Source organism: Mauremys reevesii, linkage group 11, assembly GCF_016161935.1.
Source record: "Mauremys reevesii isolate NIE-2019 linkage group 11, ASM1616193v1, whole genome shotgun sequence".
Lineage (NCBI taxonomy): Eukaryota > Metazoa > Chordata > Testudines > Geoemydidae > Mauremys > Mauremys reevesii.
Genome location: NC_052633.1, coordinates 8,489,178 through 8,507,108, shown reverse-complemented (window position 1 = coordinate 8,507,108; position 17,931 = coordinate 8,489,178). Strand labels below are relative to the sequence as shown.

Genomic DNA, 17,931 nt, shown 5'->3' with positions numbered 1-17,931 from the left:
TACGGTCAAACACAAGGAGCTAAATTCAAGATGCTGCATAAATAGGCATAAATCTGAGCTCCTTGCCCTAACTTGGACTCCCCTACACGTAGTTAAGCTGGTCTAAAGGAGTCTAATTTACATCACCTCTACACTGGGCCCAATATCTACAGCCTAGTCCACTGGAGGGAGCAACAGAATATCTGTGCGCATTGGCAAAATACTTGGCTTTTTAATATGCTCGTTAGACTCCTCACCATCAGAATGATATTTTTCCTGGTTCTAGAGAGATGACCAGCAATTGGCTGACAACATCTAGAGCAATGTTTAAGGGGTTTGGAAGATCCTTTATACCTGGCATTTCAGAAAGTCAGGTGGACAGTTCAGCAGAGCTGTTCCAAGACAGACAGGTGAGCTTCCCCTGCCCGGCCAGCTGACAGTGAATCCATCCATCAAAGAGGAGGAGTGCCTCCTCCCAGTTCTTTAATCATATAATGTGAAATATTCCTTCCAGCCTCCAAATCTCATTGTTTCACCTGCCAACCATGCAATTAGGCTAAAAATGTAGTTATAGAATGTTAGTAATTAAAAATTAAAACGACATTTGCACCACCTGGCCCTGAGTAGTGTGTAAACTAACTGACATGCATTGAAGGGCATCACTGATTTTCAAATGGTGTACACCAAAAAATCACTTAAAGCCTGCTCCTTGGGAGTTTTGTGATTGATTTCAATGTGAATAAGGCAGGCCCCTAATTTGCTAAATACGAGTTTTCAATTTATTTAATGTAAATTGACATTAAACAGGTAAAATGGTAATGAATTATAGTGCAATCCAGTTCCCTTTAATGTCAACAGGAGATTTACCACTGACTTCAAAGGCACTGAGTTCAGCCCATACAGCACAACTTGGTACATAGACAAAATATTCCAGGATAGTCTGTTAAGTGAGCTGATATCGAGGTGGCTTGTCTGGCCTTTGAAATTAGGGTAGTCATTCCTCATTTGCGCATTCCCATGCAAAAAGAATGGGTGCAAGTGCTAGCTAGGGTTGCCAGGTGTCCAGTTTTTAACCGGAACACGTGGTCGAAAAGGGACCCTGGCGGTTCTGGTCAGCACCACTGACCAGGCCGTTAAAAGTCCATTTGGCGGGGTTGGCAGGCTCCCTACCTGGCTCCGTGCAGCTCCTTGGAAGTAGCTGGCATGTCCCTGTGGCCCCTAGGCACAGGAGAGGCCGGGGGGCTCCGCGCGCTGCCCCTGCTCCGAGTACTGGCTTCGCAGATCCCATTGGCCGTGTCTTTGCCTAGGAGCCAGAGAGGGGGGATGCCGCTGCATCTGGGGAGCCGCCTGAGATAAGTGCCCCAGCCTGGAGACCCCTCCAGCACCCCAAACTCCTCATCCTTGGCCCCACCCCAGAGCCTGCACCCCCAGCCAGAGCCCTCACCCCCCTCCCACACCCCAACCCCAACCCCCTGCCCCAGCCTGGTGAAAATGAGCGAGTGAGGGAAGGTGAAGAACAGTGAGCAACAGAGGGAAGGGGATGGAGTGAGCAGGGGCAGGACCTCAGGGAAGGGGCGGGGCCTTGAAGAAGAGGCAAGGGAGTTCAGTTTTGTGTGATTAGAAAGTTGGCAACCCTAGTGCTAGCTAAATGGGAATGGGGAGGTGGGGAATACCAGCATATCTAATTCACCTCCATTGGCTTATTTGTTAAAGATCAACTGAACTAGCTAAAGATTAAAAATGCTGGTTGGCACATACTAAAAGAAGACAGCTGGGGCTCTGAGTGTGTCTGTGTCTACCCCCTACAGTGACAAATTCAAACTGCTGGGGTTCGAGAAATTTGGCTTTTTTCTTTCCTAACGATTTTAACAGTACCTTACCCAAGCAGTGCACAGAACCAGTGCTCATAAATGCTGTACTGTGTTACAAAGGCTGGTATGTTATCCATGTTCTTTAAAAATTTAAACTCTATACTGTCTGTGTATCCTGTCTTTGTCTTATCTGTCTGGCCAGGCGGTTACATGTGCATTCATCATTGTGGTATCTGGACCTCAATCTCCAGATCTCTTTGGGGAAAAAACAAGAGGGCATTTTTTTAGCTGGATAATTTCCAAGTTTTGTGGCAAAAAAAAAAAGTGTTTGGAATATTAATCCTTTTCACTTACATGTCACTTGTGATCAAAAGCTCTCAAAACTCTCTTACCAAGAAGGAGTATTATTAAACCAATGCTAATAAAGGGCCTCTGAATATTTGATCAGGGATAGTTGCTCTTTTTTTCATGCAGATACTTATACCAAACTAGAAATGGTCAAAAATGGTACAGATCTTTTGTGGAAAAAAAATCAAAATCATAAGAGTTGGAAAAAGAACAATTTATGTGTTCAAAATTTTTTTTTCCAAAAAATTTAAAATGAACAGTTTAGAAAATTTCCATTTTTTTTTCATTTTTCCGTTTTGCTACTGAAAAGGGGGAGGGAGAAGAAAAATGTGCAGGGAAAGGGAAAAATGGGAATTCCTGAAAACTGGAAAAATGAATAAAAGGAAAACTGAAAATTGGATATTTGCGAGTTTCATTGAAAAATGGACCTTTTTGGTGGGAAAAATGAAAATCTTTGCTGAAAATACTCATTAGCAAAAAAGGCATTAACCCCCCCTCCTCCTCCCCAAAATCTGTGTCCAGCTCAAATAACAATTGTTTATGGGTGCATGGAGTTCAGGTCCTGAGTTAAAGAGATTTGCATTTCAGTATCTTCAGTAATTTAAGTGTTGTTTACACTTATCCATAGGATTTACCACTCAGCTCAAGATGTCTTACAAGTTGACAGTGGAAGATTTTATAGGTGTTGAGGAAAAAGTTGGGGTTATGGTTCATTCCCTGGACTGAGAACACAGGATTTCTGGGTTAATATTAGGCTTTACTACAAGCGCCCTGTTGGTAAGTCACTTCATATTTCTGTGCCTTAGTCTCCCATCGCTTGACAATCCTTCCTTTGTCCATCCTGGCTATTTAGACTGTAAGCTCTTTCAGGCAGGGACTGGCTCTTACTATGTGCTAGAACAGTGCCCAGCCCAATGGGGCCCTAATTTTGGTTGGGGCCTCTCTAGGCATTGCCAGAATACAAGTAACATGATTAACTTCCCATTTCTACCTGTACAGGCAAGTACAGTCTGCTTTCACAAGGGTTCCTCCTTTCAGGTTGTGCCAGGGCTTCCCTGACATATCTCAAGTAGCACTAATGCCACAACCTGATCCTCCTCATCACTGCTATGGCTGCCCACTGATCCGCCAATGCAACCTTCTGTAGGCTTCCATCTGGGTCTCCACTGTTTCTACATCTGACACTTTGCTACATGACTTTTTTGTTAGGAGCTACTCACAAGCCCTCTTACTCCTGACATCCCATCAGCAGAGGTAACTGGGCAAGGGGCTCTCTCAAGGGTGGGGGTAGTTTTTTCACCTGGATGTTGATCTCAGTGACCTAGGTAGTCTTTTTGCCATTTGAGATAGTTTTCCCCCCAGCAATCACTTAGATCTATAGTTTGGTATTGCAAATTTGCTCTTCTTTTGGGTAGTGATAGTATCTCAGCCAAATGGAAATCAGTGAAAAAATGTCCGCTCAGCTAATGGAGAGATTCCTTAGACCCTACCACTGATGATGGCCTGGCTATTCTTTCTGAAGTGTCTAAAAGTGAGATGTTTCAATATCAGTATGTGACTTGGAGGCAGGATCAAACCCACTTACTTACATCAATGACAAACCCCATCAGCTTCAACAGAGCAGGCTAGAGCCTCTACTCCAGAGAGATTTCACTCCTGTTCCTGAAGTCTGCCTGCGAGGGAGGAGGAATTCTGAGTCTTGATTTTTCTACTCTCCAGTAGCTGCTAGTGGTGGCCCCAATGTGGTTAGTGTCTTCTTGGTGTCTTCTTACTTTAAATAAGTATTACTGATAATACTTTTGCTGCAAGGGTAGATTAGCTGCAATGGTTTGCTGAGAGACCATATCAGCTTCCTATCATACTTTGCAAGTCTCTGCCACCTGAATATTTATTTTTGCTAAAGTGGCTTGATGTTGAAGACTCAAAGTACTAATAAGATTCATAGACTTTAAGGCCAGAAGGGACCATTGTGATCATCTAGTCTGATCTCCTGCACAACACAGGCCACAGAACCTCACCCACCCACTGCTGTAATAGACCCCTAACCTCTGGTTGAGTTACTGAAATCCTCAAATCAGGATTTAAAGACTTCAAGTTACAACAAGACTTGGACTGTACTTCTATGGTACAGTAAAATGTCACTTAGGCATCTCTACAATGAAGGGAACAGTGTTTCAGAATAAGTGCTTAGACCTTTCTACATGCCTTTGTGAGCAGTGCCTCTTAAAATCTTCCTAGAGAGAGGTCCTACTAGTTGAGAAAGTGCAGGGAAACCCACCTCTCTCAACCAGGGGTGTCTGTCCCTGTAGCTAACACTTGCTACACCATGCACAACCAGTCTAAGCTGTACTATATAATGCATTGGTCTCGTCCATTTTTTCCAGTAACATGCCTGTTTCATGATAAATGCTCCATTATACTCTTAAAGATAGAAAAACCTAAACCCTTCCTCCCTCTCTAGGATGTTTTAAGCTTGTTACCTTATCCCCATGAAAAGCCCATCAACATTTTATTAATCTTTATGGGGACAGTGAGGGATTGCGATGGGGTGTTTAGACCTCTTTTACAGGTCACGAAGGGTGTAATATCTCTCTGTCAGGGAAACACCTCTGCCACATGGCCTAACGGGAGCGACTGTCGGGGAAGAATGCCTGGGCCAATGGTAGTGAATTGGGCAGATGTTCTAGGAAGCCCAGGCTAGCTAGCCAATGATAGAAAAAGTCCTCCTTCCAATACGCCAATTTGGCTACACAAAGCCAACGCTTCTTTTTTTTTTCATTTAGGGACAGTCCTGGCTAGGAGAGTGCCTATTTATTTGCTAGTATTCACAAGGCTCTGGAAAACCTGAAGACAGATTACATCATCCTGGGTTCTTGGTCTGATATTTACCTATAGAGCTCTGCTAATACATAGATATTCACTTCATATCTGCAGACCATTTTTGCAGATTGGATGCGGATACAAATTTTGTATCCACACGGGGATCTATTTACCTCTAGCTCCTGTGACCTGACACAGGAATAGATACAGGAAGTGAGCCAAACGGTGTAATGGTTTAGGGAGGCCAGTTGTCTCCTCCATATTATCCTTTATTCACTGAACTGCAATTTATCTGCTTGTTCCCACAGATCCGCTTCCAACCAAACCTGCCTCCTTTGGAGCAGAGAGCTAGACCTCTTCCTGGAGCCAGTGGAGTGAAGTCGGAGTTGACTGCTCCTAAACGTGTTTCTCTTTCCATCACACATCTGGCCTCCACATGCTCCCTTTGTTGGAGGCAATATTCCTCAGTGAACTTCACCTGCTGGACAGTAAAGACAGGCCCCGTGATCCCCATATTACTGGGGCTGATGTTAGCTGCTGTGCTGCTCACAGTGGCAGCATAAGCGCTAGCCTCAGCAGCTGTTTTTATCACATTGACACGCTGAGCAGGTTTCATGACACAGTGGCCATGTCTACAAGCCATTTGAACCAATGTTGCTGAATCGCTGCTGGCAGTCACTAACAGGCAGATGCTAATTTTGCTGGTTTAGATGTGGCCAGATATCCCTCTCCTGCACAAAATATGCAGGGAGAGGAACAAGTTAGGCATGCAACTCTGTTGCTGATACAGGATGAAGCAAGGATACAATGTGTTCAAGGGACTGGGCTACAGAACCAGACAGACAGCTGGGGTCCAGCCCCACACTATCAGTGTGGATCCTAGCCAGATAGGCATATGGAGCTTCCATCTTCCTCCCCATAACCCCTACTAGCCATGGTAGCCCAGTAGAGCTGCTAACTGTGTCGCTAGCGGCTGCCGAGTTCCGGCCATGTGCTGGGACCCATCCGAAAAAGTACAGTTTGTCTCAGAGCTGCCACTGTCCACATTTTTATTAAGCAGCCTATGCAGTTTTGTTAGTGCAGCCTTTCCCTCTCCCTCCCTACCTTGCCACCCTTTTTTGCGTAGCTCATTGGCATGTGACTATTTTGCAGAAAGGACTGAAGGTGGAATGTGGAGGAGGAGCACGTCACCCTTTGTCATCTCTGCTATCCAGGAGGCTCCCCTATAGTTTTGCTGATATGCCATGGTGCAGGGTTTGGGGGAAAGATACGGGCCAGGATCAACAGACAGCTGCAACAATTACACTAACTCATTTAGGCTATTAATCCCATCAAAGCGCCTTGCCATCAGTATAGGGTTCAGACAATCCCTTGTAAATGTCTAGCCTCAGTGTGCTTGTCTCTTCTCTAATGAGGTGTATTCATGTCAGTGTTTCTTGATATTATGTACAACATCTGGCTAAAGTAATCCTGCCTCCAGCACAATGGTCTATACAAATACAAAAACCAGTTGCTTCTTCAAGAAATAATGGAAGCCATTCAGGACACAAGCCAATTCCTATCCCTTTGGCATCCAAGAGGTCTCCACTCCATAGCTTTTTGGAAGCCCTCGACTGATAGCTTTTAGCATTTAAGAAACGATTTCCCCTCTTCATTGATGTACTGTCTCTTTTTCCTGCCAAAACCCACACATTCCATGCCAAAATAAAACCCCACTAGAATATGAAAGCAGCGATCATCATCAGGAGAGGGGAGAGAGAACACACAATAGCACTGAAGATATTAGTTCCTGGAAGCCTTGTCTATTTCTGTCTGCTGTTTTATTTGCTTCATCATAGTGCAGGCAAAAGAGATTTTACCAGGGCCAACATAAGCCCAATTAAAGCCCTCTCTTTTTAGTTTTCTCAGAGCTGTTTTGGGCTGTCCAGAAATATGGTGCAGACTCAGGAGATCCACAGATGTCTTGTTCTTCCCAATTGATTAACCCAATGAAATGACAGATAGGTTAAAAATCTTTCTTCCTCCTTACACTGCAGGAAGGAAAACAGGTCCAATCCTGCTGCCTTTGCTTGTGTCACATCATGTTGGCTAGGTCAGGTTGCATTTTGTTCTAATGATCATGGAAATGGCCATCAGAGGAAGAGAATATTAGATAATCTACTTATGGCAGGGACTTAAGGTGCCATTTGTAGATCTTGAAAGAACAGTTAAAGAACAGTTTGGGGCTTGGCAGAGTTTACATACACTGTGATATGAAGCTGAATGAACAACTTCAGATGGGTGAGGTTGGAGTCTATTGAGTTAAAAGCACAGCCTCTACCCCTTCAGCTAATGAACCAAATTCCCCTGCTGGCAGCTACAGAAGACTCGTTAACCTCTTATATGAACTGGTCACTAAAGAGGGACAAACCTACATGCTCTCCTATTGTAAGTTACAGTGGCACAAATCAGAATGACTTGGCTCAGATTTGACTGATATTCAGAATTCTGAATGAAAGGTGTAGTAAACACCAACTACTCCTTCTTGTTTGGCCTGCCCTCCCCCACACCAGGAGAGCATTAGATGAAATTCAAGAGAAAATAATGTCAAGCCTGCACAGGGCAATGATTATTTATGCAGCAGAGAGTCAATCCATGGGAATCACAGGAAAGAGAATCAAATGCTATTGCTAAGTTTTAAGAAGACTGAAATTACTTCAAGACCATTTATAGCACTCCTAGGTATGGATGCTCAGATGATACCTTGGATAATTCCATCTCATTTTTGAGGCTTATTCAGGAAAAAATGTCTCCCCCATGGTAGACAGTTAATTGGGTGCATTATGGACATTTTCACCTTCTTTGGAAGCATCAGACTCTGGCCACTGCAAGAGACATGGCGCTACATTAGATCACAAACTCCTATTTTGTAATCTAGGGATCAATTCACCAGAGGAACCACTAGAAAGCTCTGAATCATGGCTCAGTGGAAAGCCTTAATTCAAGAAAGACCCACATTTCTTTGGACAAGTATCTTTAATCCCCTAGCGCATAGAGCAGCTCTGATACTTTTGGGGAGGGTACACTTGCAAACTCTACACATTTCCCTCATCTTTTGAAATACACCAGAGGTTCAAGTTATTTAAAGCTGGGGTCTTAAGTTACAAGGTAATAACAAAAAAAGTAAATAAGCAAGGTCTACAAACCCCACTGGCCATCACTGGCTATCTTGGTAAATTAATATGTAACACCAACAGACTCCGGTCATCAGTGGGCGGGATCCAACCTGGGACCTCACAAACCAAAAGCCAACTGGCTGTTAGCTAAGGCTGTAGAGCAGACTCATTTCAGCTCTCTCTCTAAGTGGTCTCAGTGCCACTAGATGGGACAGAGCACCACACCCAAAAGTGTGTGAGTTCTAGCAAATACGTACAAACTGTGAGCCAGATCCCCAGCTGGCATAGCCTACTGAAGTCAGTGGAATTACTTCAGTGCATAATGATAAGCACGTTCATCAGTGTTAGCAGAACTGGTGCCAGATACAGCACCTACCACAACACGGTTACACTACCAGGAAAAACAGAGGTTCAGATCCTCAGCTGGTGTCAACCAGTATAGCTTCAATGTAGTAAACAGAGCTCTGCTGACTTACATCTGCTGTAGCTCCACCCATATTTGACTGAAACTGGTTTACTTATTGTTGTTTCAGGTAATTGGCAGCATGACCACAACCGGGACTCGAGAGAACGTTATTGCTCTTAACTGTGTTCACATGGGACAGTATTTTGTCAGGGTCACTATTCCCCGTGTGCAGTTTGTGTTTGTAGGTAGGTCTCTCTCAGCCACAGAGGAGAGAAAAAACTTTTTTTAAAAATGGGAAAATGGGATTGTAAAATGATGAAAATTGTCACTGGGAGTGGAGGGCAGATGCTGCTCTTGGAGCTACTTTGAACTCCTATTGTGAAACTGTCTGGACTTGTCGAAATGGCCTTGTTAAGATTCTCTTTCTAATCCAGCAAGTGGGGAAGGGTTAGCTATTTTATGAGAAGAGAAGACATGAACATAAGAATGGCCATGCCGGGTCTGACCAAAGGTCCATCTAGCCCAGTATCCTGTCTTCCAACAGTGGGCAATGCCAGATGTCTCAGAGGGAATGAACAGATTAGGTAATCATCAAGTTATCCACCCCCTGTCGCCCATTCCCAGCTTCTGGCAAACAGAGGCTAGGGACACCATCCCAGCCCATCCTGGCTAATAGCCATTGATGGACCTATCCTCCATGAATTTATCTAGTTCTTTTTTGAACCCAGTTATAGTCTTGGCCTTCACAACATCCTCTGGCAAGAAGTTCCACAGTCTGACTGTGCATTGTGTGGAAAAATATTTCCTTTTGTTTGTTTTAAACCTGCTGCCTATTAATTTCATTTGGTGACCCCTCGATCTTGTGTTATGAAAAGCCGTAAATAACACTTCCTTATTTACTTTCTCCACACAAGGCATGATTTTATAGACCTCTGTCATATTCCCCCTCAGTCATCTTTTTTCCAAGTTGAGAAGTCCCAGTCTTATTAATCTCTCCTCATAGGGCAGACACTTCATAATAATTTTTGTTGCCCTTTTCCGAACCTTTTCCAATATATCCTTTTTGGGATGGGGTGACCACATCTGCAGATAGTATTCAAGATGCAGCCATGACATGGATTTACATAGAGGCAATATGATATTTTCTGTCTTATTATCTATCCATTTCTTAATGATTCCCAACATTCTGTTTGCTTTTTTGACTCCCACTGCACATTGAGCGGATGTTTTCAGAGAACTATCCACAATGACTCCAAGATCTCTTTCTTGAATGGTAACAGCTAATTTAGATCCCATAATTGTTTATGTATAGTTAGGATTATGTTTTCCAATGTGCACTACTTTGCATTTATCAACGTTGAATTTCATCTGTCATTTTGTTGCCCAGTCACCCAGTTCTGAGATCCTTTTGTAGCTCTTCGCAGTCTGCCTGGGACCTAACTATCTTGAGTAGCTTTGTATCATCTGCAAAATTTGCCACCTCACTGTTTACCCCCTTTTCCAGATCATTTATGAATATGTTCAATAGGACTGGGACCAGTATAGATCCCTGGGGGACAGGACTATTTATCTCTCTCAGGTTTTTTTATTTAAGCTTAAGTTTAAATAAGTTTAAGGAATGTTATGTGTATCTAGCCCCCCTCTCTCCCACTTCCCCTGTAAACTGCCTCACAAAACTCCCATTAGCCGCTAGCTTGTGGACTTGTCCACGGTGTACAGCGGTGGCCCCTGATCTTGCAAACAGCTATGCATGCGCTTAACTCAGACGCAATGCACTCAGATAGTCCCACTGGCTTCTGTGAGACTGCACATATGGCAAACTGTTTGCAACTCAGGGCCTGAGCCATTTTGTCAGGGAGGGATAGCTCAGTGGCTTGAGCATTGGCCTACTAAACCCAGGGTTGTGAGTTTGATCTTTGAGGGGGCCATTTAGGGATCTGGGGCAAAAATCTGTCTGGGGATTGGCCCTGCTTTGAGCAGGGGGTTGGACTAGATGATCTCCTGAGGTCTCTTTCATCTATGATTCTTCCATTGCAGAGTAGGCAGCTAGAGAACTGAGAGTGGTTCAATTGCTATATCTTCAATCTACTGTTGCATTCAGTGTCATTGTAGCTGCATTGGTCCCAGGATCTTAAAGAGACAAGGCCAGGGAGGTAATATCTTTTATTGGCCCAACTTTTGCTGGAGAGAGACTAGATTTTGAGCTTACACAGAGCTCATCTTCAGGTCTGGGAAAGGTACTCAGAGGGTATGTCTACACTGTAATGTGAGCCCAAGTTAGTTGGACTCTAGTGCCACTAGCTGTAGGATGGTGGTGTACTGTGGGAAAACTCTACTGCCCACCCTCAGTGTTACAGGAAGTTTGAAGCAGCTCACTTTGCAAAAAGCTTGATGGGTTCGCTCTCCATTGCAAACTTAGGAGGCTCTCTGATAACGTGCTTACCGAGCGGTGATCAGAAGAGAATGGGTTAATGCTGCCCTGAGCTGCTGCCCTTTGCAAAGGGGGGTGGCTTCCATTCTCAATAAAGTGGATTGCAGATTGTTGGGATAGAGAGGACTAAGAAAGTTGTCTCATGGAATTGTGGGATACTTCCGGCTGACTCCTGGACCTGATTCAAGCAGGGCTGTGTCTACATTGCAAAGCACTAGGGTTCGGACCCTGGGTCCCAGTTTAACTTGAGCTCAGACCCTCCAGCTCTGCAGGGTTCTGGAACTCTGAGTCTGAGCCCTGGATTAACGCAATTGCAGTGTAGATGCAACGGGGGTTAGGCTTCAGCCTGGATCCAAGCACAGGCTTATGTTGCAGTGTAGACATAAACAGAGTATCACAGCTCAGTACAGGTAAAATAGATTGTTTTGCATCAGTAGTTAACTCATTTCAAGGGATCATTCAAGGTGAAGTGGCCCATTAACACCTCTCTAGTCATGATCCATGGAATTTCAAGATCCATGGGTCTTACACTTGCCTATCACAATTTGGTGTACCTCATCCCGTGCACTAAGCACCGTGACCAACAACTGTGTGGGTGAAACCAGACAATCTCTATACTCTTGAATGAAAATGGTAAAAGACAAAAAACATCCTGTAACCTGTGGGTGAACACTTTGTGAACACTTTTCACATAACGATCTCTCCATATCTGACCTATGAGTTCTCACCTTCAAAGGAAACCTGCACAGTACTTTCAAAAGACAAGCCTGGGAGCTTTTCAAGACACTAAAAATCATGGACTGAACAGAGACACTGGAATTATGGCTTATTACAACACTCTGTCACCCACTAACCTATTTCCATCCCCACCCACCCCCCAGCTCTTTTCCCCTACGGAGAGGTGTTAACAGGCCACATAATACATATTTCAAGGGACTATTCAAGGTTAACTACTTTATGTTAAACAATCTGTTCCACCTTGTGTTTAGCTGTGACACACTGAGTACAGTCTCCAGACCTGAAGAAGAGCTCTTGGTGAGCTCAAAAGTTTGTCTCTCTCTCATCAACAGAAGTTGGTCCAATAAAAAATATTATCTCACCCACCTTGTCTCTGTAAAATCCTCAACCTTTCATTCTTACACAGAGAGCAGTGGAGCAAGCAGCCAAGAAACTGCAATTAACTTTTTTTCACAGTTATTAAAAAAGACCTTGGACCATCCCTAAGGCTGTTATTCCTCATGTGGGGATTAAGTGCACCATTAAGAGAACTTTCAGAGCCTTCTTTCAAATCTTGGGAAACCTACAACATCAACTCGCTGTCCTGCGGGAGAGCTTTCTACCTTATCCCACCCTGCAGTTACCACACCCAGAATGACAGAAGGCCTTAATAACTGGGCCGTTCCACTTGTCAGATATCGGATGAATTTGCCACCTCAAGACCCCCTCAGGTTTCTTCCTGAGGTGTTTTCTTTACATACTCATGAATTACCATAATGGAGACCTTTCAGAGTCATTCTTCAGATAAGGAGCAGTACAAGGTAAGTGGACTGGGAGTAACTGAACTGCTCACATTCATTCATTTAGAAAGGCACAGAAACAGGTGTGTCTGTCCAATGAGATAACACTGATCTCCCTGTATAGCACCATATAGAGGAAGACAGTTTTGAGAATTGGAGGCCTATAGAAAATTATTTTTGTTCTCTATTACAATACATTGAAGCCATGGAACCAAGGGCCTGATGGACTGATCTCCATCAATCTGTCCCCTGTTAAATTTCCACCACCACAGCCCTGACGTTAACGTCTGGCTAAAAATAATATGTACACAGCATCTTGTATCTTCTAAGCTGATTATAAACCATGACGCCCACCCTGCAAATGCTTACACTTAGACACTCTGTACCAGACAATTTAGTGTCAGGCATGATCCATTTGCTAAGGAAGCACAGAGGAAATTTCAGAGCTAATTTGGTGATGGTGAATATAATGTCTCTGATCTGGTCTCCTGGGGCTTGTTCCTAGGTCTATTGAAGCAATAGAAAATCTCCCATTGACTCCCTCAGATCTCTAACGTCAGGGCAAAGTATACTGTCATATGGACCAATATTGCCCTAACTTCTAGATAAGACTGAGTTGCCTTCTGTGGGGTTAAGGTGCTGCTTTTTTTCTGAGCTCCTGTTTTCAAATGGGTCAAAACTGAAATATGTAAGTTTGGTACACTTCCACTAGGCTATCTTAGAACTCTCTGAGTGTGATTAAAAAGGCAGTTTCTGTGTTTCAAGACAATTGCTCAGAAGACTTTTATGATCAGGTAACTTGAAAGTGATTTTGCTGTTAAAGATCAAACTTGGTACATACCTAGTCTTCCTTGGGGAAAGCAAGGTTTGCTAAGTGGGAGAAGGAGAGATTTGCTCACCCTGTGCAGTAACGGAAGTTCTTCGAGATGCGTGTCCCTATGGGTGTTCTATTGTAGGTGCGGCAACGCCCCCTGTGCCTGGGATTGGAGATCATCATCAGTGCCTGTTGGACCACACGTGCGTACCTCCCACCTCTCCAGCGGTGAGTGGGATATATATATATAGAGTGGGATATATAGAGAGAGAGCAGTGTGTGGTCCAGCCACCCTCCAGTTCCTTCTCTGCCATGAGCCCATGTGTCGGCTCTGCAGCAGAGGGGAGGAGGGCAGCTAGCCGAGCACTCACTAAGATACACATCTCGTAGAACCTCGGTTACTGCACAGGGTGAATAACCCTCTCTTCTTCTTGGAATAACATCCCTGTAGGTGCTCCACTGTAGGTGACTATAAAGCAGTCCCCTTGATTGGAAGACTGGGGCTTCGGAGTGGCATTTACTGCAGACGATATGACACTGCAGCGGACACTCTCCTAGGACACACTGTCCTAAGTAATGGCGTAGCGATGGACAAAAGTGTCTGTTGATGCCCATGTGGCCACTTTGCAAATGTCAGCAATGGGGAAATTATTGAGAATGGCAATGGAAATGGAAATCGAGAGGGTGGGAGGCTGTCAATTGTGTAGTTGGTAGGACAGATGTCTACACTGCGAGATCCACTTGGAAAGGCATTGCTTAGAGATGGCTGCGCCCTTGGATCTTTTGGTCATTGAAAGGAATAAATGTGGTGATTTTCAGAAAGGTTTAGTCCTGTCCAGGTAGAAAGCTAATGCTCATCTGGTGTCTAGGGTGTGCAGTGCTGCCTCCCATTGGTTGCTGTGAGCCTTCGGGAAGAAGCAAGAAAGGTGAATAGGTGATTGAGATGGAAAGATGATTGAACCTTGGGTAAAAATCTCAGATGTGGGCATAGCATAACTTTGCCATTATGATAAAATGTGCACAGGGAATATGCCACAAGGGCAGCAATTTTGCTGACTTCTCGGGCAGAGGTGAGAGCAACAAGAAAAGCTGCTTTCATTGATAAGTGAACGTAAGTGCACGTTTCCATTGGTTCGAAGGGAGGTCTAGTCAGAGAATGTAGGACCAGGCCAGGGTCCCAGGTTGGGTTTGGGTCTCGTAAGTGAGGATAAAGATTTTGGAGACCCTTCAGAAAATGTTTGGTGAGTGGGTGTGTGAAGATGGAATGGCCGTCTATGTGGCAGTGGAAAGTGGTGAAGACTGCCAAATGCACCCGAGTGGAGCTGGTGGATAATCCTGATTATTTAAGGTGTAACATATAGTCCAGAATAAGCGGTAGTGGAATGCTTATTGTGTCGACCTGATGGGAGGCACACCAACATTGGAATCTAGTCCATGTGTGAAGGTAAGTGCATCTAGTCCTGTTGCACCTGCTATTCAAAATATCTGTTTAACTGCTTGAACAGGTTATTTCTGAATCCTGGAACCACAGAGGAGCCAGGCTTTGAGGAGGAGCCTACATTCTCTGAAAGGACCCGCGGAGTTGGATGGAGAGAGACTGGTCAGCATACCATCATGTGAAGGAGGTAAGTATACCAGATCTGTCATGGTCATGTTGGAGCTATAAGGATGACATGAGCTCGGTCCCCCTGTATCTTGGGGAGTACTTGAAATAGAAGGGGGAAGGGAGGGAGAGCATAGAGTAATGGTGCATCCCATGTGATGAGGAATGGATCTCCCAGAGATTGTGTCCCAGCAGTTGAAGATAAGCTGAAGGAACTGAAACAGGGGGAATGGTTCTCAGCCCTCGACCTCTAAGACACATATTTCCATATCACAGTACACTCTTCCCACAGATGGTTTCTCCAATTCACTGTGGGTGCTGACCACCCTCAGTACAAGATACTGCCTTTCAGACTGTCAGTGGCCCCTGGTGTATTCTCCAAAGTTCTGTCAGTGCCTACCTAAGGAAACAAGGAGTCATCATTTTTCCATAGCCCCGTTCCAGTGCAGGGATAATGGCAGAGAGGGAAACCATCTTGAAGCATTGCAGTTTGACTAACTTGTTTAGGTTTTGAAGGTCCAGGATCAGCTGCCATCCACCAAATTTCTTCTGGATCAGAAAATAATGGGAGTAGAAACCATTTCCTCTGTGTTGAGAAGGGACTGTTTCTATGGCTCCCAGATGCAGAAGATGATTATTTCTTCTCATAGAGTGGGTTAGTGAAAGGGGTCCCTGAACAGGGATGGGGAGGAAGGGTGGTAGGGTGGGATATATAGAAAAGGGATGGAGTAGCCTTCTCTGACGATCTCTAGAACTCGCTTGTCTGAGGTGATCAGTCTCCATGATAGAAAGAACGGAACTAATCAGTCGCCAAATTGGTGGGATGTTGAAGATGGTTGGTATGAATGGAAAAGGGGGGTGCTTCTCAGGGTCTTGACCACACCTTCAAAATTGTTGCCTGGCTGGAGCTGTGTGAGAGGCAATCCCTTGAGAAGTGGCCTGTCTACATTTAGTAGGGGGCTTTTGTCATTGGTGCTGAATGTCATAGTGCTACTGACGAGTGTTCTGCGGTGGTTGGGATCACGGGGGAAGATGATACTTCCCCGGGCATCTTTTTGGTGCAGTGTAAATACCAAGGGAGCAGAGAGTAGTCAGCAGTCTTTAAGGCAGTGTAGGGAATTGTCTGTATGCTCTGCAAATTGTTTGCAGCTCTAAAAGGGTAAGTCTTCAACTGTGGTTTGTACCTCCTTCCAAAAGCCCGAGAGTTGCAGCCATGATGCATGTCTCCTGACCACGGCTGTTGCTATGGAGTGGGTGGCAGTATCCGCAGAGTCTAACAAGGCTTGTAGGATTGTACAGGCCAAGAGGTGTCCCTCAGGCATAAGAACCTGGGATTGTTCTGTCTTGTCCTCAGGAAGGTCATGGCACAGTTCCTCGAATTTGGAGTAATTGAGGCAGTTGTACTGGCCATAAAAGAGCCTCGTAATTAGATGTTCGAAACTGGAGCCTGGCTGATGAATAAGCCTTATGTTCGAATAAATCTGAGCATTTCCAGTCTCTGTCCTGATGGGTAGAACGAGATTGATATTGTCGTCCTTTCTCTTGCACCTTACTAGAAACTTTGCGGAGGAATGCAAGGACAGAAATTCCACATTGTTCACAAGAGCATAATATTTTTTGTCAGTGTATTTGCATGTTGGAGGGATGGACACTGGAGTCTGCCAGAGCACTTTTGTGGGATTGAGAAGAGCTTCATTGACAGGTAGGGCAATTGTGGAGGATTGAGATGTGTGTAGGATATCAAGCAATTTATGCTGCTGATCTTTTACTTCCTCCAGATTCCTCTAGAGAGAGTCTGCAATCCTGTGGAATAATTCTCGAAAGTGCCTGAAGTCGTCAGCAGCCATAAAAGATGGAGGCATGATAGCCTCATCAGGGAAGAAGAGGAGAAATGTTGTGTTGATAGGGCTTCCTCTTCCTGATCTTCCCCCTTACTTGGTACCTGGGGAGGTTCAGTGTCTGGTGGGCAAGACACCAATGGAGAAGGGAGAGGTGTAGGTCTCCGACTTTCCTTCATGGGAGGTTTCCCAAATTGTTCCCTGTACATGGTCCAAGGGTCCCAATATGACCAATATGGAGAGAGTGGAATGTGTGGCTGCATTCATGGCAATCCATATCAGGATTGTGGTTTGGATGTGGACTGCGAATAGTGAGGATGTGTGGATGAAGTCATTGTAGCCTGTCTCGAATAAGAGTGTGATGGAGCCCTCCTCCTTCTCTTCTTCCTCCTTATTGCTGGGGTAGGGAGGTGCCATCCTTGGAGGAGAAAGGGAGGAGTATTGTGCGTCCGGAGAGGAGGGTGGAAGTGGGGGGAGGTGGCATCTGAGGGGAGGTAACTCAGGCATGTCAGATACCAGCAGCTTTTTAGGGTATCTGAATTCCTGTGGAGGAGGAAGGAGCATGATCAGTACCAGTGCACAGCTCGGTGTCAAAGGAGAGATGCATTCTCCTGAAGATTTGCCCAGTGCCAAGGACTTGCTTTGTGTCAACAGTTTCCTCGGTGTCAAAAAGGATGTCAGTGCTGGCAGTTTTGTCAGTGCCGTGGCTACCGAGTTTAGGTCTTTAGACCACTGTTTCGTTCAGGTACCAGAGGTACTCGGATGGGCCCTGGAGCTATGTCCCCTGTCCAAGGATGTTGAGGTGACTGACCTCTCAGGGGATGGTGTTCTGGCAGGCTGTGCCTCGGAGTGTGATGAGGAAGCCCATTTCTTCTCATCAGAGCAAGAAAGAGATGACATTGTTTTAGAGGGACATGGGGAATGAGAATTGGTGGACAACCTGGCAGAGCATTAAGTCTACACAGTGGGAGAGTTGGGGTCCGGCTCCGATGCTGGATGCAGTGATTTCTCCATGAGGAGAAGTCTTAACCAAATGTCCTGGTCTCTTCTGGCCCTGGCAGTCAAATCATGGCAGTGGGAACACTTTTATGGGACATGTCCCTCTCCCAGCCAGTGAATACCATTACCAGGAAGGTGGTCCCGCAGGAGACGCATCTCTTAAACCTGAGAGATCTGGGCACAAGGGTGAGGGGAAAAAGCTTTCCAGTT

The 17,931-nt window shown here is 45.0% G+C and overlaps 1 long non-coding RNA gene across 1 annotated transcript in view; it reads right to left on the bottom strand.

Moving 5' to 3' along the window:
* Nucleotides 1-5,258: 5,258 nt before the first annotated feature.
* LOC120375160 overlaps nt 5,259-17,931 on the bottom strand; it is a 30,114-nt gene continuing 17,441 nt past the window's right edge. The window contains exon 3 of the long non-coding RNA XR_005586476.1: nt 5,259-5,439. This is a non-coding gene — a long non-coding RNA (uncharacterized LOC120375160). The remainder of the gene's footprint in view (nt 5,440-17,931) is intronic.